Source organism: Pongo pygmaeus, chromosome 10 (genome assembly GCF_028885625.2).
Source record: "Pongo pygmaeus isolate AG05252 chromosome 10, NHGRI_mPonPyg2-v2.0_pri, whole genome shotgun sequence".
Taxonomy (NCBI): domain Eukaryota; kingdom Metazoa; phylum Chordata; class Mammalia; order Primates; family Hominidae; genus Pongo; species Pongo pygmaeus.
The window spans coordinates 13,849,127-13,874,163 of record NC_072383.2 but is presented as its reverse complement, the minus strand read 5'-3'; the positions used below and the strand labels follow the sequence as shown (position 1 = coordinate 13,874,163).

Sequence of the window (25,037 nt, the reverse complement as noted above, 5' to 3'; positions counted from 1 at the left end):
CCACCTCCTTGGGACATAAGAAGACAATTACTGAACACAGAGCCTTGGACACACCTTCTCTGAAATGCTGGTCATAATCTCCTCTCAAATCACAGAAAAGTCACTGAATCAAATAAAACAGTCATAAATATTTCACAAAAGAAAACGTTAAATCTCTAGCAAAGGTGCTAAAGTAGTTGAACATAAGCCAAACCACGTATGGGTGAAGGCTGGAGGACTGACTGGTATGTGAGATGAGGAAGGCGTTTCCAGCTACAGAACTTGGCAAGTGGTCCCTCCTCCTGGCATATAGTAGGAGTTCAGAATTGACATCCCAAGGCTTTTATAGAGAGGAGGAGGGCAGAAGACATGGTTTATTTCCCGCAAGTCCATCCCTCCTCCAGTACTCAGTGACTGCTTCTTGCCATTTCTCCCCAGGTCTTCCCACCATGGTCTTTCTTCCTTGTCACTGGCATTGTCGATTACCTGTAGCTTGACTCTGCAGGCTGCTTGTTGGTCTTCACCTCTTCCATCATCATCCTATACACTAGGACCTTTTAAAAAGTGGTGGATACTCATTTAAAGCTCACAATCAGAGCTCTTATCCTTGGAGTCCTAGATTTTGTAACCCATCAGAATGTTACGACAATAATTTTTTAAATGATTGAGGGGCTACTATATTCCAGCCCTTTTGCTAAGCACTTTATATATATATTACCTCATTTATACTCTATAACCATCTTGCAAGAGAAGTTCTATTATTATCCTTACTTTACTGATGAGGAAACAGGTATTAAGATTGAATAACTTACACAGTTAGTAACCAGAATACTCCAGTCTGACACCAAAGCCCATGCTCTTAACCACTCTATTCTACTGACAATGAACTTGGAACCAGGTGTGAAATTCCCTTTACCTGAAGGTTATCTTGAGGTCATTGGGGGATTTAGACAGTGCTCTGGAAAGATGACATCAGAGGGAAAAGTAAACTGAATCTTCTTGGTTTCATATATGAGTAAGAGGACTGAAGTCAACTGGCATGGAAGACAGAGCGATGTCTTTGTGGGCACCATGGTAAAATGAGCACTGGACTGAACTAGCAGACACTCTTCTGTCACCAGCCTGCTGGGTCACCTTGGGCAGGACCACCCTCTGGGCCTTATTCTTACCTTCCGAAATACAAAGGAGTTGGGAAAGACGCTGTTATGATCTCACCCCTCCAATTAAGCTAGAAAAGGATGTGATTTGGGGGACATCATTCTCAGGAAACCTATGCAGGTCCCTCCTCTTGGAGAAAGATCTTCAATAATTTCTTTTTCATTTCTTTGGCTTTTGGGTCCAAAATACAGAGTTGACAGTTGTCATTAACCATAAGAATATGGCAGACAGAGGATAAGGAAAAGGAAGAAAAATCTAGAAGCTTCTTTTTGCTTTTTTTTTTTTTAACTTTTTCTTCTGGCAGCCAAATAACACATCTTGTCTTAGAGAGGCTTTCATGGTGTATAATTTAAGACCTATAAATAGATGGCTGTTATTAACAAACACACACACACACACACACACACACATTTTTCTCTCTATTCAGACATCAGCAGAAATATTACAGATAGAGATATGTGCAGTTTTAAATGGGAGGCACCTTTTTCTCTCCTCCACCAGCTGGAGGGCTGCATCTGTCTCTTCCTCCGCCTTTCCCTCTCAACTCTTTCTATTCTTCTGGGTTTTATTTCCATCTCTGTCCCCTCTGCTGCTCAACCCCACCCTCCACATTCTTGCTTTGATCTTTCTTTCAACTCTCCCCTCTAACTCTTTATGCCTTAGTCTTTTCCTCATTAATGATCAGTCCTCCTCCCCCTTTCCAAAGGCAGTTTAAAACCTTATTAGACTTCCCTAAAATTCCACAGGACACACAGGCATGGATACAACCACATTGGTAGAAAGAACTACACAGTAAGAGTTAAACAGGTTCAAATAAAAAAGAAGCCAGGCCAAGAAAGGTGGAGCTGGTAATAAAATGTGTCTGACAGATGCTATTTATTACAGGAAAATTAAAAGAGGGTCAGACCTGGCATAAGTATGATGGATTCATTGATGATTATTAAAATGTACATTTATATAACAGGGAATCCAAAGAGCTCTTCAGTACATGATTTCAATTGATCCTCAAATCAATAAAGCAGAGAGCAGAGGAGACAATGAAGGTTAGGAGGCTTGATCCTCGTAAGATACTACAGCCAGTGAGTGGCAAATCTAGGACCAACTCTGAGTTTTGTGCCACCCTCAGGAGGCATTAAGGCATATGTCTTATCACCATCTTAATATTTATCACACCAATTTATAAGGTCTGTTTACTTGTTTTTCTTCTCCCCTCTTCTATAAGTTCTTTGATTGCATCCCCAGTGCTAGGAAAATGCCCAACACAGGGAAGGGTAATAAATGTTTCTTCAATGAATTAATAAATGAAAAGAAGAATGCATGCATGCACCTTCCCCAAAAAGCCAACCTTAAACTAAGTGGTAAACAAGGTAAAGTTTGACATGGGACACTTTGTGTCGTTTCACACCATGTTTGTTTCTGGGGCACCCGCTTCAGCACATCAGGATCCACATTCTCCATTCAACCATCATGGCCTCAATCCTTTAAAGCACCCTCTCCTGTCCATCCAGACAATCTCAGCTCATTTATATCCCACCTCTAGCTGCATTCCGCCTGGTCTTATAATCCGGCACCGCCATGACTTCCCTCCTGCATATACTTTAAGCTTTCTAAGTAGCCGTGTCTTATTCAATTCCTTCATCTATTAATTGCAAGAGGATAACTAATACTAATTTAAGGTCTACTATATGCCCGATACTATCATAACCTCAGGAGAGCTACGCTTTAATTTTTATTTTATTGATGAGGAAACTGAGTCTCCAAAAGCTTAATTTACAACTCCTCATAGGAGGTTAATACATATTTCTTTAATGAAGGAAGGAAAAATGGTGCAAAGAGTAAGTGATTCAGAATTCAAAGTCAAGCTTTTCTAAACCCAAAACCCAAGATTTCTCCAGTAGATTAACCTCTTCCAATTCTAATTCCAGTTGGAATGTCCCTTCCAATTTTAAGACAACAGCAAGAACTTATTAAATTGTCAATGAATTGAAAATCAATCCCTAGTCTCCAGGCACATGTAATCATCATCATAATTCTTTGAAACTGTTTTAATCTTTTCTTCTTAACAGCATAAGGAATAGTATACATAATGCTTATCACTGATGAGGCTTTATTTATACACAAGGGAACCTGTTATTAATTCCATTTTTCAGGCTAAGGCATAAAACAATATTTCCTTTGTGACCCCAGCTTACGAAGTAAGTGAGAGGTGGATGTGGGGGTAAGAGGCTGATTCCCCTGACAGGATGCAAATACCCCGGTGCTTTCACTAGCCCAATAAGAAAGTTCTGGCATTCTCACTAGGTTTCTATTTTTTAACTTTGAAAAAGTACATTCAGGACGGGCCCAGTGGCTCACGCCTGTAATCCCAGCACTTTGGGAGGCTGAGGCGGGCAGATCACAAGGTCAAGAGATCAAGACCATCCTGGCTGACACGGTGAAACCCCGTCTCTACTAAAAACACAAAAAATTAGCCAGGCATTGTGGCACGCACCTGTAGTCCCAGCTACTTAGGAGGCTGAGGCAGGAGAATCACTCAAACCCAGGAGGTGGAGGTTGCAGTGAGCCAAGATCATGTCACTGCACTCCATCCTGGGTGACAGAGCAAGACTCCATCTCAAAAAAAAAAAAAAAAAAAAAATCATTCTCATGTCTCTAAAAGGAGACCTGAGAACTGAAATGAAAGCTGTCAACACTGTTCTGTCACCTGGTACACTCCTAATTGATGCTTCTGCACACTGCCCATCGTGATCTAGAAGGATCCTGGATTTCTGTAAAGACATCTGAGCAGGCAAAGAAAGATTAAATTATTCTTTTTTTTTTTTTGATAAGAACTATGCATTTATTCTCACTTCTCTGCCATTCTTGTTTTTCCTCCCTCAAACCCAGGTAAATCCTGCTGGTGCTTCAAAGCCCTGGAATATCTTAACTACTCTGGAAAATCATCTCAGATCACAACTCTCTCCTTGATTGCTGTCTTGTCTGAATCCCAATTTCTTTCCTGGTCAGGGCTTCTTAATTGTTTCTCATGTTTTAAACTGTTTACCATACACACACACACACACATATATATGTGACACCCAGGCTGGAGTGCAGTGGTGCGATTCGGCTCACTGCAACTTCCACCCCCCAGGTTTAAGGGATTCTCCTGCCTCAGCTCCCCGAGTATCTGGGATTACAGGCACCCACCATCATGCCCAGCTAATTTTTGTATTTTTAGTAGAGACAGGGTTTCATCATGTTGGCCAGGCTGGTCTCGAACCCCTGACCTCAGGTGATCCACCTACCTTGGCCTCCCAAAGTGCTGGGATTACAGGCATGAGCCACCACACCCGGCCAAGTTTTAAACATCTTAAGATACAGACCTAAGCACTAGAAATGCAGTAAGTGCATAGGAAATACATTTCAATCCCTTCAAAACTGGAAATATACAAGTTCTATATATGATAAACCTCTATTAATCTAAATTAACCAGAAAGGACTTTCTATTGCTCTAACTTCACAGACGTCAAAGACTTTCGGTCTCCTGCCAAGTGGGCTGGTGCATCTTTGGAAACATGCAGTGGGGACAGGAGGTCAAGCCCTGTGAGGACCTTGATCTGACACCAGGAGCAAGTGAATCCTGCTGGGACACTGGTGTCCATGTCTGCCCCCAGCAGCACACGGCTTCTAAAGCCATGAGAAAATGGGGCCGGAGGCTGACTCAGAGCTGCGACTATATTCAGTGTCGGGGCAGCACACGCTGAATCGTATCACAGCAAATTTAGGCCTGTGCTGAACAAGGCAGGGAGCTCAGCACCTCCTCCTTCTCCACAGCCTGCCCATCTCCTGACATCTGGGCTACAGCCCATCTCCAGAGCTGTTCCTCAGTCTGGAAAAGGACACGTCCCTTGGACAATTGGTTCCCAGTAGAGGGGGTTATGAATGCTGTGAGCACCAAGGAAGGTGGTGTATTTGGAGACCGGGGCTTTGACAAAATTTTCTTAAGGCCAGGACGCATTTCGTGGGCTGGATTATTTTTCCCTTTTCTTCTTGTTCAGATTCTGTTGGACACCAGTGGCCGACAGCATCGCACAGTTATAAGCCTAAGCTGTCCTCTTGGGTTTTTGAATTTTAATGTAGAAAATTATGTATTTGCTAAAAATAACATTTTAATCAAATGTCCTCTAGAACCAAGCTCAGTGGGGCTGTAACATTACAAAAGAAAGGGAAGTCAAGATCCAGAATTCAAAGTCAGTGAGAACCTCCAGGTTTCTGCTTTTCAAAGCTGTAGGGAACCTCTGTCGCTATGTGTCTTACAACAAGACTATCAGATTGCAGCAGACACTGCTTCTGACCTGCTGTTTAGGAGAACAAAAACTTTCTTCGGATCTGTCCTTTCCAAACCCGGCTTTCAGGTGGAGGTTGAATTAACCACCAAGGACCAGCACTGATTAGCAAATTTATAGATAATTCCTATGTCTGTTCCCAAGCTAATGTGTTTTATTATTTTTTGTTTTTTCTCTCTGCATGTGTACAATTCAATAGATAACTGCTGAGCCTAGAAAAGTGAGCAACTGTGCCTCTATTTACTCATCTGGTTTTTTCATAGCTGATTTTTAAAAACACTCTTTTGAAATGCTAAGAGGCTCTGAAATATTTAAGTAAACAGACTATTAGGCTGAGAACCTAAGTGTCAAACAATAAAGAAACAATGTAGCAATTTGCTATTTGGTAGACAGAATAGGGAGCTACCTTGCAGAAGACAAAATATAAAAAATAAACTCTAATAAACTCTGCCTGACAACAGAGCTAACCAAGCAGATCCTGTAAAAGGACTGAGTTAAAACAACAAACAACAAAAACATAATTTCCTCATTTGAGACAAGCTTTTCCATTGGAAACACCTTTCGCAGACACTAATCTCATTTCCATCCCATAATCACTGAGGCAGGCAGAGGTTATCATCCTCATTTTACAGGTGAGAAAATTGAGTCTCAGAGAGGTTCCATAGCTTGCCTAAGGTCACATAGCTAAGTAGTGATTGAACCAATGCTAAAACCACATCTTTTTACTTTAAACTCTTTGCTATTTTCAGGAGACTGCGATGAAAGGAGAAGGCATTACATAGCACTAGTCATCCTCTGTTTCCAGGTAAACCTGGGAGTGCATCTCCTGTGGCCTTTTTTCCTGCTGCCTCAGCCTGGATTACACTTACAGGATTATTATTGCTGTTGCTCTATTGCTAACAACTCTATTGAGCAGGCCCTTATGAAAACCTTTCTGCTAAGGATGTCAAAGCAATTCTACCAAAGGGAAAATCCAGCCCTGAAAGGCTAAACCACTTTATTCCAGTCCACCTAGTAATGCTACAAGAAGAGCAGAGTGTCTTCATCTTCCTCTGTCAGCCTTTAATAAATCCCGGACTAGGGGTCAGCAGTCCATGACAGAGATCTCCTGCTACTGCTGTGTATGGCATGTGTCAATCCTACTCAAAATCCCTAGTCAGAGCTCTCTCCTCCTTAAACCAAATATTTGTGGAAAAGTTTAAAAATGGCAAAATGCTGTATAAATGTAAAGTATTATCACCTTTATATTTTGTGGGCTCAACAGAAATACTTTTTATCTAACTTCCCCACATCCTGCCTTCTACGTCTGCCAGCTGAGCACACGTTTGGCTTATAGCAGGTACTCAGTAAAAATGTGTTGATATTAATACTGATTTGAACCCCTTAAGAATATCCCTTCCAGGAATACTCTGTGACTCTTAAAGCTGTAAAGACCTTCTAGATTTAATTAATCCATCATTGCAGCATTCCAGGGATAGATGAGGTTCAAACAATAAACCTTCAACACAGGATAAAAGGTCAGCTCTGCATATGCTAAAGAGCACTCCAGACATCTAGACCTGTTGTTTCTAGCATGCACCTGCTATTTCTTGTTTATCCTCATGCAGTTCCCTTCTCCTGGACTATCCTTCACTACTCTGCCTGGCAGTTGTCCTCTAAAACAGAGCTAAGGTGTCTTCTCTTCTGGGAAGACATCTCTGCCCTTAGACTAGCCTGCACCCTACTATAATCATTGGTTTCCTCCTTCATCTTTTCTATGGGTGGTAAACTCTGAAGGCCAAGTATTATTGCATTCTGCATCCCCGGTGCCTAGCACAGGTTGCTGGCACACTAATGGTGCTCAGTTGATGTGTGTTAAGTGACTGCTCAGGGCCAAGGCTTGTTGCAAGAGAAGCTGAAACAATGAACAGAAAATTCCTTCTCAAGTCCTTCTTTCCAAAAGTCTTAGACTCGGTGTCCTTGGCTCCCAGATGGACTGCTCTGGGTTTTTTTTTTTTTTTTTTTTTTTTCTTCCACGTATTCTTCAAAGTTTACCACAACTTCTGTGGATCAAGTATCTTCCACAGCCGTTAGCAGATGGACACTGCCATCCAGGGATGATAATTTAATCTTCCCCTATCCTTTTAACAAAGTTATGATATATGAGTATATGTGCAAAAAAGTACACAAAACACATATGCAGTTTAACAAATAAATAAAATACAGAGGACACCCACATGTCCACCAGCCAGGCCAAAAAGGAACCTTCACCATAGAAGGTCATGTATGTCCCTTTACTGATTACTACTTTACCATTTCCTCTCAGAGGTCACTAAAACATTGACTTTTGTAATTGTCATTTCTTTGCTTTTTATGGTTTTACCACTAATGATGCAACTCTAAAGTCTTGTTCCCTGTTTTGGAAATATATATAAAGGGATTCATTCTGTATTATTTGAATCTCATTTCTTTCATTAGATACTGTGTTTGAGATTTGCATGTACTGTGGAGCTGGGGCACTATTATTGCTGTACGGTATTTCATTGTGTGAATATACTACAAAGTATAATTCATCTATTCCGTTTATGGGTATCTAGATTGTATCAATGCTAGAGTTATTACCAACAGTGCTGCAGTGCTGCCATGCACATGCTTGTAAAGGTTGATTGGTACACATATGCACAAAATTGCTAGGATGCATACCCAGGATTATATTTCTGGGTGTGTATATTTAGAAGCAATATACTAAGTAATGCCAAACTGATTTCCAAGTAGTTGCACCAACTTATACTCTCACCAGCAGTGGAGGAGCTTCCAATTTTCTACTACCTTTTCATGGGCAGAACTTCCTGGCTTTTGCCCATGAAGTAAGTATGTAAGAAATCTCTTTATGACTATATTTGATTTACTGATTAATCTTATATTTAGTTCCATTTGCATTTCCTTTTTGTACAGCATCTGTTTAAGCCTTTTACTCATTTGTCCCACTGAGTAAAATGGGAAAATTGGTTTGCCTTTTCCTTAGTGATTTGGAGGAATTCATTAAATGTTTCTGATACTACTCTGCTGTTTGTTATAGAAGCTAAAAATATTTTCTCCAACTCTGTGGTTTATTTTTTTTTTCTGATGTCATATCTTTTGTAATTGATTTTTCTTCCACCCATAGTCTTTAATCCACTGAAACTGACTTTTGTAGTATATGGTATGAGGTAAAGGTCACACTTTTTTCCCATGTGGGTACCTAATTGCTTCAGTAATTTGTTGAAAAATCCTTGCTTTTCCCACTAATCTTGATATATGATACAGCTAGTGAGTTCTACTTCAAGAGTATCTTACATATTCTAACTTTTTGCATATTCATATAAATTTTAAAATCAGCCTGCCAAGTTAAAGAAAAAATACAAATTCATGAAGTTTTGTTTGGGTTTGTGTGGAACTTAGAATTCAAGTGACATTTTTACAAAAATCAACTATTCTGATTATAAACTTACTATACAATCCACTTATTTTGTTTTCTTTTTTAATGCCTCAATAAGACTTTTAATTTTCTTGGGAGAAGTCTTAAACAGAAATATTTTGTTAGTTTTATTCCCAAGGATATCATCTTGTTTTATGCTATTATAAACGGTAGCACTTTTATTTCATTTTCAATTTCGTGCTTGATTATATGAATTAAATTTATTGTTTGAGTATTGAATGTGAATGCTATAACCATGTCAAACTCTCAAATTAATTATAATAATTTTCCTATGAATTCCTTTGGATTTTCTACAGATCTCATCTATGAATAATGGCAGTTACTCTTCCCCACTTTTCAATTCTCACACCTTTTATTTCTTTTTGTTATTTTACTGAGCCAGCAAGGAACTCCAGAACAAAATTGAATAGAAGGAACAATAGTGGGAATTCTTGTCTTGTTTCAAATTTCAAAAGTATTCTCAAAGTTTCAACATTAAACGTGATATTTGCAATAAGACTGTAGTAGATACTATTCTAATCCTGTTTTGGTAAGAGTTTTATGAATGAATGTTGACTTTTACCAAGTAATCTCCCTAAGTCTGTGATAATCACATCATTTTTCTTTTTTGTTAATGTGGTGAGTTGCATGGATTGCTTTTCCAAAGTCACGCTAATCTTGGGTTCCTAAGAAAAACCCAAATTAGTCATGATATATACATTTTTTATATATTCCTGATTTCAGTTTACTGATTGTACTTTACATTTTATATTACATTCATGAATAAGATTGGGCTCTAATTTTTCTTTCTCATTTTGCCTTTGTTGAGTGTTACAATCAAAATTACATATAGCCTCATAAAACATAATGAAGTGCCCTATTATCCTGTTGTCTGAAGAAATGTGTATGAACTAGAAATATTTCTCTCTCAGACATTTATAGAACTTACTGATAAAATCATCTGGGCCTAGAGTGTTCTAGATAAGATTTTTTTCTAATAATTAAAGAACAATTCAGGATTCTTATTTCTTCATGAATAAGATTTTGGCAAGTTACATTTTTCCAAGGATGTATATATTTCATATTTATTTTCAAATATATTGGCATTAAGCTTTTCATGTATCCTATTATCTTAATGTGTACTGCATCTGTAGTAATGTTCACTTTTTCATTCCTAATATTATTTGTACATTTCTTCACCTTCTTAGTCAATTTCACCAGAGGTTTGTCAATTTTAGTCATAGTTTTAAAGAAATAAGTTTTGATTTTGTTTAATCTCTATTTTATATAATATTTTTCTATTTCATTAATTTATCTTGTTTCTTTTAATCTACATTCTTCGGATTTATATTGCTTTGTTTTTCCTAATTTTGAAGTTGAAACTTCTTATCTTTTTTCCAATCCATGCCTTTGAGGCTATACATTTCCCTCTATCTCATGTTCTAACTGCTTTCCATGGTTTTGTGGTAACTAGCTTGTAAAAATATTAAAAAGGAAAAGGAAAAAAGGCCTGATTTGTAGCATGCCAATTTCATATCTGTCTTGTAAATACTCCACCATGACCAATTTCAAGCTACAAATTGTTTAACAACCTGTTGGAAAATTTTCTGAATATTTAACATTTAATATTGCAAGCTAATATGAGCCAGCTCTAGCACACTCAAATTTTCAGTAGTATTTTCACAATTCCTTAATTCAAAATATGTCCTAATAAACACTATACTTTGTTATCTGTCCACACGTCTTTGACTATTAAGAAGTGTGTTCAAATTTGCCATTTTATGGGAATATTGTATTTGTTAATTTCTTGTTTAATTGCTTTTATTAGAAATCATGCTAGATACAATTTCAATCCAGTAAAATTTATTGAGATTGACTCAAAGTCCAGAAATAATCGATTTTTATAAATATTATTTGTGTGCCTGAAAGAAATGTTTTCTGTAATTTTTTGGTACAATGTTCTATATCCATTCAACAGGTCAGATTTTTAATCTGGTTTAAATCTTCTGTGTCATTATTCTTTTTCTGCAAGATATATCTGTGACAGAAGTATATTAAAATCTCCTATTCTGTGCTCACTTCTGCAGCACATATACAAAAATTGGAACAACACAGAGAAGATTAGCATGGCCCTTGCACAAAGATGACATGCAGGTACGTAAAGCATTTCATATAATAAAAATCTTCTATTATGCTTTTTTCCTCATGCAATTCTTTGTTTATTTGGCTTTCGGGGACAGCATACCTTGTTCAATTCTATAAATTTTTTCATATATATTACAAGGCTTTATTTTATGTTCTTACATATCAAGTTGTAATAATTGTGTTAATTAAAACATTTTCCTTGTGAATTTATACTTCTCTAATAATGTTTAGAGTGTATTTTGTTTTATATTAGTGTATTCTTCTAAGATGTCTACTGATTACTATTTTCCAGCTATATTTTTTCCATCCTTTTATATGTCACCTTTTTGTATGCTTACATTTTAGACATGTCTCTTGAAAATATTATACACAGGAATGTATGTGTGCATATTTATAAGTGCATATATACAAAAATATGAGTATTTATACAATATAGTACTCTTTCATGTTAATTTATTTTTCTATGATGTCATGTGTATATGTATTTACTACAGCTTGAAAATCTTTGTGTTTTCTGGAGAACTTAATCCATTTAAAATTTTTAAATTTCTAATATTTGGGGGTTAAAATTTTGTTCTGTTTTTATATTTGCCTTGCTTCTTTTATTACCTTCTTTTGGGTTTGTCTATTTTTATTATTTCTGTTTTCCTTCTGCTAGGGAGTTATACTGTTTGTATTATTTTAATATTTACCCTCAACATTGAAACATACATAACTTCTAATATTTTAAACTTACACAATATATTTATGCTCATTACAGGTAGTATAAAGATCTTAAAACACTTAACTTCACTTTTCCCCAACTTATATTCTTATTGAATGTTTTGTTTTTTAATCTGATAAGACAAAATTCTCAGGTTTCCAACTGACAAGTACACTTATATTGGCATACCTATTTATCATTTTGTCCTTCCTTTCTTCTTGCCTGAGAACATGTGTGTCATAAAGACTGGAAACCCAGGTCCAAGATGGTAAGACAGGTTTTATGGTGGGCATCAGCAGCTTGGCCTGATGAAGCCAGATTTGAGGGGATATCTAAGAGCTGATGGTCAAGCCATACAAGGGGTCAAAAGTTAGGTGAGAAGAGAGTAGTCAGGCAAGTCTAGCCACGCAGGGACCTGGATCTTAGGCAAGGAGCTGGAAACCAGGGATTTGGGCAAGACAGGACCCAGCAAGCTGTCCTGACTACAGATATGAGGCATCACAACCAGGACACCTGTACATTGAGGCGCCTCCCAGCACCATCAGGGAGCATCTTATGTTTCTTTTGCTGAGAGGGGCACAAGCCCACAGGTGTGGTCAGTAAGTCTGTCAGGGAGGTGGAGGCTGAAAGGAAATGGAGTCAAATAAGAACAGATCATACTGCAACCATTGACACGGTTCTGTTCAAAGTATTGATCTCCAGAGCATAGCTCAGTGCCCAACACTTAATAGGCACTCAATCAATATATATTTGTTGACTTATTTACTGATCCATATTGAAAAATGGGAATATGCCAGGCTTCAGAATGATAAAAAACATGAATTGGATATATTTTCTAATCTCCAAGTACTTATATCTAGGGGCTGAAGTCAATGTAATTAAAATATAAGGCATGGTATAAGTACTAATGAGAAGTTAAAATGGAGCCATTAGTGCTACCTGAGATTATCAGGATGGCTTCATGGAGGAGGTAGCAGGCTTGTTGGGAAGGTCAACTAGGGGGCATCTTCAGGACACAGATGGTCAAAGGGAACATTGCTATTATTCTGGACCTGTGCTTCCTGAGTTATTAGCACTAAGGTCAGGGCAAGGCCTTGCTCCATGGTGGGCAGTATTTCTGGTGAAAACCTGGCCAGCAGGGAAGACTCCTTCTACCCTGTCCCACCTCCCCACCACCAGCCAACTGGGAGTGCTATTGTTTCTGCTTCTTTAAAGTTTCCTGCCCAAGATGTTGAATAGCAGCCATCTGGTGATGTGTGTCTCACTCCACCTCGCAGTCCAGATGTATGAATCCTACGGCGTTCTAAGTTTCTGAGGATGAGATCCAGGTCAGCTTCATTCCCATGTTCATTTTCCGTATGGTTCTGCCAACCCCAATCAGATACTAGAAAAAGTCTTGGATTTAAAGAGTAATCAGTTAATGGGGCCAAGTACAGTGGCTCATGCCTATAATCCCAACACTTTGGGAGGCCAAGGCAGGAGGACTGCTTGAGGCCAGGGGTTCAAGACCAGCCTGGGCAACATAGTGAGACCCCATCTCTACAAAACATTAAAAAATTAGCTGGTTGTACTGGTAGATACCAGTGGTCTCAGCTATTCTGGAGGCTGAGGCAAGAGGATCACTTGAGCCCAGGAGTTCAAAGCGGCAGTGAGCTATGATCACATCACTGCACTCAAGCCTAGGTGACAGGAGGAGACCCTGTCCCTTAAAAAAAAAAAAAAAAAAAGTAATCAGTTAATAAGTATTGGATAAATGCTAGAATGAATGCCTAATTTTAAAAATGGGGGAAATAAATGAAGCATAGGAAAAAGCACAAGTAGATCTGTTAGGCAGGTTACCAAAACAGAGCCGAGTGAGAAAAGAAAAGAGCATTCAAATGTTTGGGTATCATTTGGCCATATAAAAGCATATCAAAATTCTGAGTGCTTGGGGGACAAGATGGGGCAAGGTAAAGAGACTAGGAAAGGGACCAAGGCATATTCTTGAGGATCCTCAAAGCCCTTTAGGATCCTAAAGACCATCACTGGGATTCAGCTCTAGGTTGAAGGACAACCATGGCCTACATCACTTTCTATTATCAGCCCAGACTCCCCCAGCCAGGGGAGTTTTTATTGCAGCAATGCAAGCAAGAAAGAGGCATGTTGTGTAGCTTCCACATTCCATACACATGAACCCCCCCAGACTGCTGATGCTCAACTTTCCCACAATCCCCTGTAAGCACCAGAGAAGTCTCCAGAAAGGGAAGCAAAACATAGAACCTACCTAGGATTCCCTTAACTATGATGACCTGCCTGTCCACAGCATCCCAGGACCACAGACTGAGGACCTGCTCTGACCTCCAAGGCTACTTAGACAAGGTAGCATAGGCAGGCAGAGTCAAGATTATTAGTGGGGTCTCCTATGCTGTCCAGAGGGAGATAACCACTACCTGAGCCACTTCACAAGCCCACCATCTCCTCCACAGAGCCCTCCCTGTGATAGCTCTTTTCTTGTCACTTGTCATTCTGAATCTGTTTAGCACCTATGTTATCCTGCCTTACAGGTACACATAGAGTTTATGTGTTGTCATGCACAAAGATTAGAAGAGTCTTGACAGTAAAACCATATCACGTTTGTATCATCACAGGGTCTAGTATAGTGTCATTCATCAGGGGTCCAACAGTGAGTCAGTCAACAAAGACCTACAGTTCAATGTTCTTTTAAATACCAGGCTACACTCAGAGAAGATGTTCTATGGGAAGCAGGTTGATGTTGAGATTTGATTTGTGTGGTGGTTTTCCAGGGGCTGCCATGCAGTGGGTGGCTTAGAACAACAGAAATTGATTGTCTCACAGTTCTGGAGGTTGGAAGTTGAAGTCAAGGTGTCAACAGGGTTGGTTCCTTCTGAGGGCTGTGAGACAGAATCTGTTTCAGGCGTCTTTCCCAGCTTCTGGTAGCCTCACACGTTCTTTGGCTCATAGATGATGTTCTCCCTGTGTCTTCACATCATCTTTCTTCTATGCACAGCTGTCTTTATCTCCAAATTTCCCTTTTTCATGAGGACACCAGTCATATTGTGTTAGGGCCTGTCCTAATGACTTCATCTAAATGTGAGCATTTGCAAAGACTCAATTTCCAATAAGGTCATGGTGACAGGTACTGGGGGTTAGGACTTGAGCATTTTTTGGTGCATATAATTCAACCCATAACAATTGTATTTGTATATTTACAGATTCAGAGAAAGGGCATTTCAGGCTGTAGATAGGAAATAAGCTAAGGCATGGAGATAAGAAGGGTGGGATTTGCGTGTTTGAGAGAGTACATGGTCTCCTTTGGTTCTGTGATTGGAATAATATAACGAATATAAGTACATCTGAATAGTATATCCATGTACATGAAATTTGTTTGTATATAAAGTTCTCCGTATAGACTCTGACTCACTTTTTATGTCTCTGGTTCTAGATTTGCCTCATGTGTGTTTCAAGAGGTTACAGTTGGCTTAAAATACTGCCTTGGTATGTTTAGCACCCTTTCTAGTTTCACATAGGTGAGACACCACCTGATGTAATAGGATGCCCTTTGTGACAGGTTGGTAGGAACTTTGATCAGGAAGAGAAATCAGCACAGATGGGCTCTCAGAAAAGGAGATTGACACCTCAACCATCAACTCCCCCTAAAACATTATGTAAACCAGGCTCATTTCCCATTCTGCAAGCATCATGCTCTGTCCTGGATTGACAGCTCCCAGGAGAGTGGCATGTGCAGCCTGCTCAAAGCTAAGAGTAGAGTTTGTCAATCTCATCTTCATTCAAGCACCACCTAATCCTTCAGCATGCCGTAGCTGTGACCCAAGTACCACTTCTGAGAAGTGCCACAGGGCCACATGTAAACAGATGCTTCACAGTGTTTTTTGGTGTTGACAGTGGTGATGGTAGAGGTGATTCTGGCAGAGCTCTGACAGTGGTGGTTACGGTTCTAGTGACAGTAATGGTGGGAAACGTAATGTGTTAAGCCATTACTTCAGTGAGTATCACATGCCTGAAGCTTGGCGAGAAATGGAATGAGGCTGCAGAACTTTTTATATCCTTCCCAATGCCTAGCTCTAGAGTTTTCCTACAGTGGATGCTAAGGCTAAGTCAATACTTGTTAATTAGATAAATTATTATTCAGTGTGATTCTTATTGAGTTCACAGTTCCATGCTCAGGAATTGAATCCTCACTCTGCAATTTATTAACTCTTTGATCCTACAGAATTTACAGCAACAAACGTTGATACTTGATCTGGATATAGTGAGCCTTCAGTTAATGGACTCTTAGTATTATTATCCTCATTTGGGATTTACTAAAAAAACAACTTAGAGCTCTAACAGGCTAGTCATAGAGGCTGGGAACCTCTTTGCCCACTTTAAACACCAGTATAGCAGTGGGTGAACTGAAGGGGCACTACCATATCTCTACAATTGATACCCATCTGCCACTGCCCCTACACAATGCTAGCTGTGGGTTTGCAGTGAAGTTTATAAATGACCAACATGCCAATAAAATGACTCCACAATAAAGGACTGAAATTGGTGTTATTGATTCATTTAATCAAACCTCATTAGCTGTGACTAATATCTCTATGCCCTGTGTCTTAGGGAAGGAGGGGCTAAGGAGTTGACTCAGGCATCACCTTCCTTTCCCCATTGCAGCATTTCTCAGAGAAGTCAAACAAGGCAGCACAGGGAAGGGCCAGCGCCTCATCAACAAACAGGTTCTGCATCAGCTTGGACTGGATTGCCTTTTGGATAGTGTATTAGTCCGTCTTCACACTGCTAATAAAGACATACATACCCAAGACTGGGTAATTTATAAATAAAAAGAGGTTTAATGGACTCACAGTTCTGCGTGGCTGGGGAGGCCTCACAATCATGGTGAAAAGCAAAAGGCATGACTTACATGGTGACAGACAAGAGAGAATGAGAAGGAAGTGAAAGGGGAAACCCCTTTTAAAATAATCAGATCTCATGAGACTTATTCACTACCACGAGAACAGTATGGGGGAAACTGCCCCCATGATTCAATTATCTCCCACCAGGTCCCTCCCACAACACGTGAGAATTATGGGAACTACAATTCAAGATGAGATTTGGGTGGGGACACAGCCAAACCATATCAGATTGTTTTTTTATCAACTTCTTTCTTTTCTACTGATTGCCTACCCCTTTATATCCTCTCCCCATTCCCTCAGCGAGGTATTAAATTAACTCATCTAGTTTCCACCCAAATAAGAACAGGAGCCATATTCAGGAAAAGGCCAATATCCATTTACAGTGACTTATATATGAAGATATTGCATATCTTTCAAGAAAGTTGTAAGTAGCAAGCTTAGAGAGGAGATATGTCCCTCTCTCTTCCTCCCTCCCTCTCTCACTGAGGCCTTCAGATTTTAAACATGCACACACACACACATACACTTATAAGCAGCTCTTGAGGGTGAAGTGACGCCTTAGAAGAGGAGGCAGGTGCATAGGCAGAGAGCTCATGTCCCACGCAGGGTGATCAGCCCTGATGGAGGTACAAACAATTTGCTGTGAAAACCTGAATGAGTCCAGCTGGGAGGATTGGAGAAGTCAGCTGCAGCCCATTTCAATCAGGGCTTTGTTTTTCCCAGCTTTGTTAGTAGCTGATTGTCTCAATTTTGGTTAGATCTGAATCAGCTGTTAGCATTGTGGACTGATCCAGAACAGCTATGCTTCCATGTTTCTTAACAATAGCTCACATTTATTTAGTGCAGCTTTTCCACAACCTCCACCATATATTATTTTATCCTCCTATGATCCCTATGAGCTAGCTCTGGCAGAAACCAAGGGTGGCCAATGCTGAGCTCAATGCTGCCACCCAGCAGGGGGAACTCAATGTGTGGGATTGGCTGAATGGGATTGGCTGGCCATGTGGATGAAGGAAAGCACTTATTTAGGTCAGTGGCTTTCTTAAAATGTCAGTGGTCTTTAATACCAGACTGGAAACAGAATCCAGCCTTTCAATGTTTTTGTCCACTTCTCTCACTCCATCTTTATGTGGATGGAGGGAAGGGGGAGAGCATATAAAGGGGTAGGCAATCAGTAGAAAAGAAAGAAGTTGATAAAAGAATCTGATATGGTTTGGCTGTGTCCCTACCCAAATCTCATCTTGAATTGTAGTTCCCATAATTCCCACCTGTTGTGGGAGGGATGCGGTGGGAGATAATTGAGTCATGGGGGCAGTTTCCCCCATACTCCATCCACATAGTCAGGAATCAGCCATTCACAAGGTGGGACTGGTGTTCTTCCCCAAAATTCCCAACCTTACTGGAGTTGACTTATTTTTCATAGGACCTCATGGTTATTTTCAGTCTCCACATTAATCTGCAGATTTCAGTAGAACAATGAAGAAAACATATTTTGATTGTCAGTATCATCACCTCCATTATCAAAATTCATGTGGAAAGGCTATGAGCTACATAAGCATTTGCATTGATGAAAGTCACCTTTTTGCACTTCTGTTCCGTTGCCAGACAGACTTCTTATGACTTGTGGCCCCAAGGTTGCAAGCAAAAATTATTTATGTGTTTGTATATTACTCAAATGTATACTTAACTTTTTATACAGAAGATGATATAGTCACAACCTTAAAGACATAGAAGAAAACCACTTAAAAACTCTTACAGCATTAATACCAGGTTCATTTATTCATGTCACCTTCCCAGATCTGTCATACTGCATAGTGACAATTACAATGATAGTTTTGGACTATTTTTGTAAATCTTATTTCATCAGTTACTAGTCTATCAAAAATATTTTCCGTATTGTTCCATAGACATTACAGTAATAATTATCATTTTAATAATATATTATTCCATCAGAGTGATCAATCATCATTTACTGACTCTTGAGCCCCTCATGGTTAGTCATTATTTCCAGTTATTTGTTCTCATAGATAACACGGCAGTGAAGATATTTTAATCACAGACCACAGTGGTTTTATTTTGATGCCTATGACTCATGCTGATGCCCAGGGGTTTCATTTGTAGAATTCAGCAATGTTCATTATATAGTTACTACGTGCTGAATGTTATGTTATGAATACTAGAATATTATACAATTCTTTCCTTCAAGAAATGTCGAGCTTTGTTGGGAATGAGATAAAGGCACATGAGGCCACAGGAAGCTGTATGAGAAAGCACACTACGACATCCTCATACTGGACAGACACCAGGGGCTCTGAGCTCTTTGAAAAATGTGCGCGTCAAAGGGGATGGTTGGAAGGTACACAGAGGACAAAGCACAGCATCCACTTTGTCACTGCTCAAGACGCCCCTGGGGGGGCTGGTGCCTGCTCTCATCATCTCTCAGAGCAAGACTACACTTCACCTACATGCTGACGGATTGCCAAGGCCAAAGATATTAGTGATGGGGAACAGGGGAGCCCCAAACCATCAGGAGAAGGAACAGGACGAGGGGGTCAAGAGACAGAGACAACTCACAGAATTAGCTCTCAGGCTCAGGGATGGCATCGTGTTTGTGAGGTTGGCGGGAGTGGGAACGGGGTTCACCAGGTGCCTCTGGTGCTGAAGCCTGCACTACATAAGACAGAAAACTCCCTCAGGGTCAGGGCCAGGGCCAAGATACCTCAGGGGGACCAGACATCTGTGTCTGTGTAGAAAACCTGTCAGGAAGCACATTAATTCCCCATAGAACACTATGATGGTATTTCATTCAGATACCCATTTGACAAATATTTATTAGACAGCTACAGGGCTTCTGTGTTCCGGGAACCGAGTTAAACTTTGGAGCCATAAATCTGAATAATATGTGGCTAATTTCAAGGATCTTACAATCTACTGAAGGAGACAGGCTTACCAACAACTACCTACCTTATCTATAAGAGCAGAATAAAATGAGCTCTACAACTAGAGAAAGGTGTGGTGCATTTTGAGTGGAGCATCCAAGGAAGGATGGAGTAGATGTGGCATTTGAATAGGGCTTGGAAGGAGAGGATTCCCATAATCCCAGAATGGGACAGGCAGTAGGGAGGGCATCCAGCTTAGGCAATCTCAGGGGCACAAATGGGCAGTGAGCCTGAGTAACCATGAATGGGCAGTTCAGGGGGAACAGAGTCTGCACCTGGAGATGTGCTGGATGCTGAGACTAGAAAAGTGGGTGGGGCCAGATCCATTGATGCCAAAAAATGTGATCTGAGTTCTCCATCCATGGAGAGCTCCCAAAGGAACCTATGAAGTTCCTTCACTCTTTGGAAGCCCTGGACTTAGCTTGGACTCATCCGCAGCTCCTTGTTACCCACCAATGTGCCATCAGACTATGATTCTCACCAGGGCCCTGGCATGTCCTGGAGCAACTGCAACCTTTGGCTCTGGCACCCAGCTAGCCACCCTTTGCCCTTACACATGAGGCTGGAGCACCTGTTCAAGCTTTGCTGTGCACCCACCTCCTGGCTCCCAGCCTTGCTTTGCCAGCCGAATATTGGAGCAGAGAGCTCCAGATGACTGAACCCACCAGCCTCTAGGGGAGGGTAGAATAAACCCTACATACACTAGGTCACCAAGAAACCAAGCCACCACAGTGGCTCTGAAACAGCATAGTTCCAGGAGTACGAAGTCAGGATGCTGCTTAAGGAGCCTCGTTGGCCCTTTGCATTGCCTTCTCCAATCCATGAGGAATTGGGCATCATGCCCAGGACAAAAAGAACATGGTAGTGAAAAGGCCAGAGGCTTTTTGACAATGAGAAGCAAAGAACAGGAAAAAAAAAAATGTTTTCTAGTTCTAAATTCTAAGCCTCAGGGGGGCATCATTTACATGGTATCTCTGGGAGATTTGTTCACTCAGCTAAATTAATTGAGTAATTAGTATTTGCACAGCATTTTATTGAAGGTTAGTTTAGATGCAGAGATGAACCTGATAGACCTTTCTCTCAGGAACATAGAGTTTTTAACACAAAATGAGACATAGCCTTAAGAGAATGCATGGGAAGGGCCATAACCTGTAAGGAGGAATTGATTTCTTCCAGCTTGGAGAGAGAAAGAGGCGAGGCAGAAGAAAGCTTCAGAAAGAAGGTGATATTTGAACTGGGGAAAGCAGGGCATTGAAACACAAGTGGAATTTGGGCAGAGGCAGATGGGGGTGGGGTGAAGAGAGCCATCCAGGCAGTGGGGACAGAGAGGTTTACAAGCCCAGCAGCCGCTTGAGCTCAGACATGCCACCTTTCATTTCAGTATCCTCCATGCCTTGCCCAGAAGTTCAATATCTAGTGAGTCAATGAATGAGGGAGTGATAAAGAAAAAGTAGTTTGATTTAGTTGAAACATAGGGAACATGAAAAGAGTAATGAGAAATAATGTTGCAAAGGCCACACCTTGAATGAATGTGTCTTTTATTCTGCAGGGAAGAGAAGAGCCATTGAGAGGTGTTTAGCAGGGTTGGGACATGATGAAAGCAGTGCTTCAGGCAGATTAACCTGATACGTAAGACTGATTTGAGGGAGGTAGAGAGACCATTGGGAAGGTTACTGCTGCAGTCCAAGCAAGAGGTAATAAGCACCTGAATTAGGGCAGCAGCAATGAGAACAGAGGAGGGGACAGGTGAGGGAGAGAACAGGGAGGCAACATTGACAGCAGATGGGCTGTTGTGGGGGAGGGAGAAGCAGGGAGATTTTGAGCCTGGGTGGCAGGGAGGATGGTGATACCATTAACAAAAACAGGCAGCACAGGAGGTGGCGCTGGCTGGAGAGGGAAGATGACGAGCTCTGTTTGGCACATACTGAGATGTGGAGATACGTTCTTTTCTACCTGAACATGAATCAACTCTATATCAGGAAAATACATTAGAGAGGTGTAGGGGCTCTGCAGGCCAAGCAGCAGTGTTGCTCCATTTTTATGGACTAGGTCAAGACCCAAGCCATTTCCCGAATGCTGATTTTACAGACAACTCTGTGCTTTACACAGAGAATATTTTTGGAAAAAAAAAAATGTTGTTTTAATAATGACTTGAGATAAAAACCTGCCGGTGTTCTTCCTTTTCCTCATCATTAATGGATTAGGAGATACTCAAAACCCAATAAGGAAAAAAAAGCACATAAAAGACTCATAAGCATTCTTCAGATCTTCTTTGCCAGTCGGTCACTTTCATTTTATAAAGCTAGAATTTCCAGTTTTTAAACATTACATAACAGCAGTAGTTGACTATAGTTTTAACAGTATTTCAACAATAACAAGAAAAATGTTAAATAAGCACTCTCTATGGAGTTGTACCATATGAGGCACGACAAAAACTGTGATGAAAAGAGGAAAAGAAAAGGTTTCCACCCTCCAGGAGGCCACAGTCTAGTAGAGGGGATAAACAAAACAATAAGTACATACAGCATGTGATATGTACCATAATAGAGATATAAGCAGGAGAGCAATGGTATTTGAGAATTATTTATTCTGTCTTCAGAGAAGTGATCTGGAAGACTTCGCAGAAGAGGGGACATTTGACAATGGATATGGAGGATTATGTTGGAACAATAATGGGAATATAACTTCTAAGCAAACATAGAAGGTAAAAAGCAAATGAAGATGATTTGGGATTTGAGGGGAAGGAAGGACAGTAACAAGAGAGAATTAGGGGCCAGATCATGAAGGGCCATTCTATACGTCACCTACTGAGAGAAACAGCTTTTAATTTCGATGAGGTGTTCAGGTTCGCACTCTAGATGAGCCACCATGGCAGCTTTCTGGAGAATGTCTTTGAGGGGTGTGAGATGGGGCCAGGACAGTGGCCAGGGGCCTTGCCACAGCCCAGGTGACAGATAGCAAAGGTGAGAGGAGATGAAGTGGCAAGAATAACATAAAAAATGGTTTTAGGAAATACAAATCAATGGACTTGTTGATTAATTAGAGAGAAGGGTCTAGGATACATCTCAGATTTCTGGATGATGTTCCCACCTATAGAGAAAGAAAATACTGGAGTGGAAATAGTTTGAGACAAGGGTTTCATGTTCAGATTTGGAAATGTTGAATTAAAGATATTTGGAGTCATCCAAGTGTAGCTATCCAATAGGTACCTGTGTGTGTGTATGTCTGACACAGGGGGCGAGGGAAGACAGGAAGCACAGGACTGTGATCCTTGAGCGTAGGGAAATACACATAGGGCAACATGTGGTATCTTATAGTTTGGCATCAGAAGTCACATGGAGTCTATTCACTTTGCTGCCACACAAGTCTGCTCAGGTTCAAGTAGTTTTTTACTTGATAGAAAAGAGGAACATTAGGAAAAAAAAAAAAAAAAGCAGCATGTAGGACTGAAGACATCCTTGTGGCCAGATTTGGAAAGTACAATCTGCCCCACCTACCTTATGATCTAACAATCCCACGTCAAGGTATTTATCGAAGAGAACTGAAAGTATATGTCCACAAAAATACATACACAAATGTGTATATCATGATTCATAGCATCCACATTCAACTCAAATATTCACCAACAGGAAAATGGATAAACAATCAAGGTATATTCATACAAGAGAATGCAACTCAGCAAGAAAAAGAAATGGATTACTGATACACAATAACATGGATGATTCTTACATTATTCTAAGCTAAAGAATAAAAGAGTCTATATTCCATTTAAATGAAGTGCTAGAGGAAGCAAAACTAATCTTTGGTGAAAAAAAAATCAGAAAAAAACAGTTTCCTCTGGAGGGTGGCAGTGTTGACTGGGAAAAAGCATGAGAGAATTTTCTGGAGTGATGGATATATATTTTGATAGGGGTATGTGTTACATAGACATATGCATTTGTCAGCCTTGATGAATTATATACTTAAGATCTGTGCATTTACATGATTTTTCCAGAAAAAAAAAAGTTATAACCAAAGTTGAACTCTGGCTAATTTTAGTTTTGGTTTTAGCAGTGATATGGATTAAGAATTCTGAAACTTTTCTGTTACCCTAGGTTTGAGAAAATGAGTAAATACATTGACAATAATGAGAGCCAATTTTCTAACTGCTAGAGAGAGTTGTCACACAAAAAGGGGAGAAAAAAGTGTGTCCTCTAGAACACATAATTTTACTATGTATACATTAATCACCTTTCTATTATATATGTACATAATCTGTCTCCAAGAAAGCCTAGAAACAATAATATACAGTAGCACTAAGTGTGCACAGAATCCAGATTATAATTTCTAAATACCATTCTCCATTAAAAGGGACCCAGATTCCTTGGAAAAAAAGGCTGATTCCAGGCAAAGAAAGGATAAGATGAACCTGAAACATCTTGTTGCACAAGAAAGGAAGAAAATTCTCAAAAAATGATGGGGACACGTCAAAAGGACACAAAGTCAGATTGAAAGAGCTCATACTGGCCAAATCAGAGTAATTTGAACATCAAAAGAAATAATAACTAACTTATTATAACTCATTGAATAACATAAGAATCTATTTAAAAACAAATCTCTTGAAAAACTAGCAATAGAAGGAAATTGCCTCAATATAGTATAGGCTACATATGAAAAACCCACAGAAAACATCATATTTTATGGTTAAAAAAAATTTTCCATCTAAGGAATAAGGCAAGGATGCCCACTTGCATTTCTATTCAATGTAACACTGAAAGTCCTAGCCAGAAAAATTAGACAAGAAAAATAAATAAAAGGCATCCAAGGCATTCAGAACAATTTTACTTCTTCCTGCTTACAGATAACATGAATTTACATATAGAAAATGCTAAAGATTCCATTAAAAAGACTGTTAGAACTAATAAATGAATTCAGTACAGTTTCAGGACACAAAAATCAACATACATAAGTTGATTACATTTGTATACACTAACAATGAACTATGAAAAGGAAATTAAGAAAGCAATCCCATTTATAATAGCACCAAGAAGAATAAAAATATGAAAAAGCTAAGGAGGTAAAGATTTATACTGACAACAAAATACTAATGAAAGAAATTAAACAAGATACAAACAAAGACATTCCATTTTTATAGATTGGAAAATTTAATATTGTTAAAATGTTCATACCACCCAAAGCAATCTACAAATTTAATGTAATCTCTATCAAAATCCCAATGACATCTTTTACAGAAATAGAAAAAAAAATTCTAAAATTCATATGGGATCGCAAGAGACTATGAATAGCCAAAACAATCTTAAGAACAACAAAGCTGGAGATATCATACTTTCTGATTTCAAAATATATCACAAAGCTACAGTAATTAAAATGGTATGATATTGGCAGAAAGACAGACATATAGACCAATGGGACAGAACAGAGCTCAGAAATAAATCCGTGCAT

General features: G+C 39.6%; 1 non-coding gene across 1 annotated transcript; it reads left to right on the top strand.

Moving 5' to 3' along the window:
• The first annotated feature begins 10,969 nt into the window (after positions 1–10,969).
• Positions 10,970–11,076, top strand: LOC129010974 (U6 spliceosomal RNA). The gene has a single exon (XR_008493124.1). It is a non-coding gene; the product is annotated as a U6 spliceosomal RNA (small nuclear RNA).
• Positions 11,077–25,037: the final 13,961 nt, after the last annotated feature.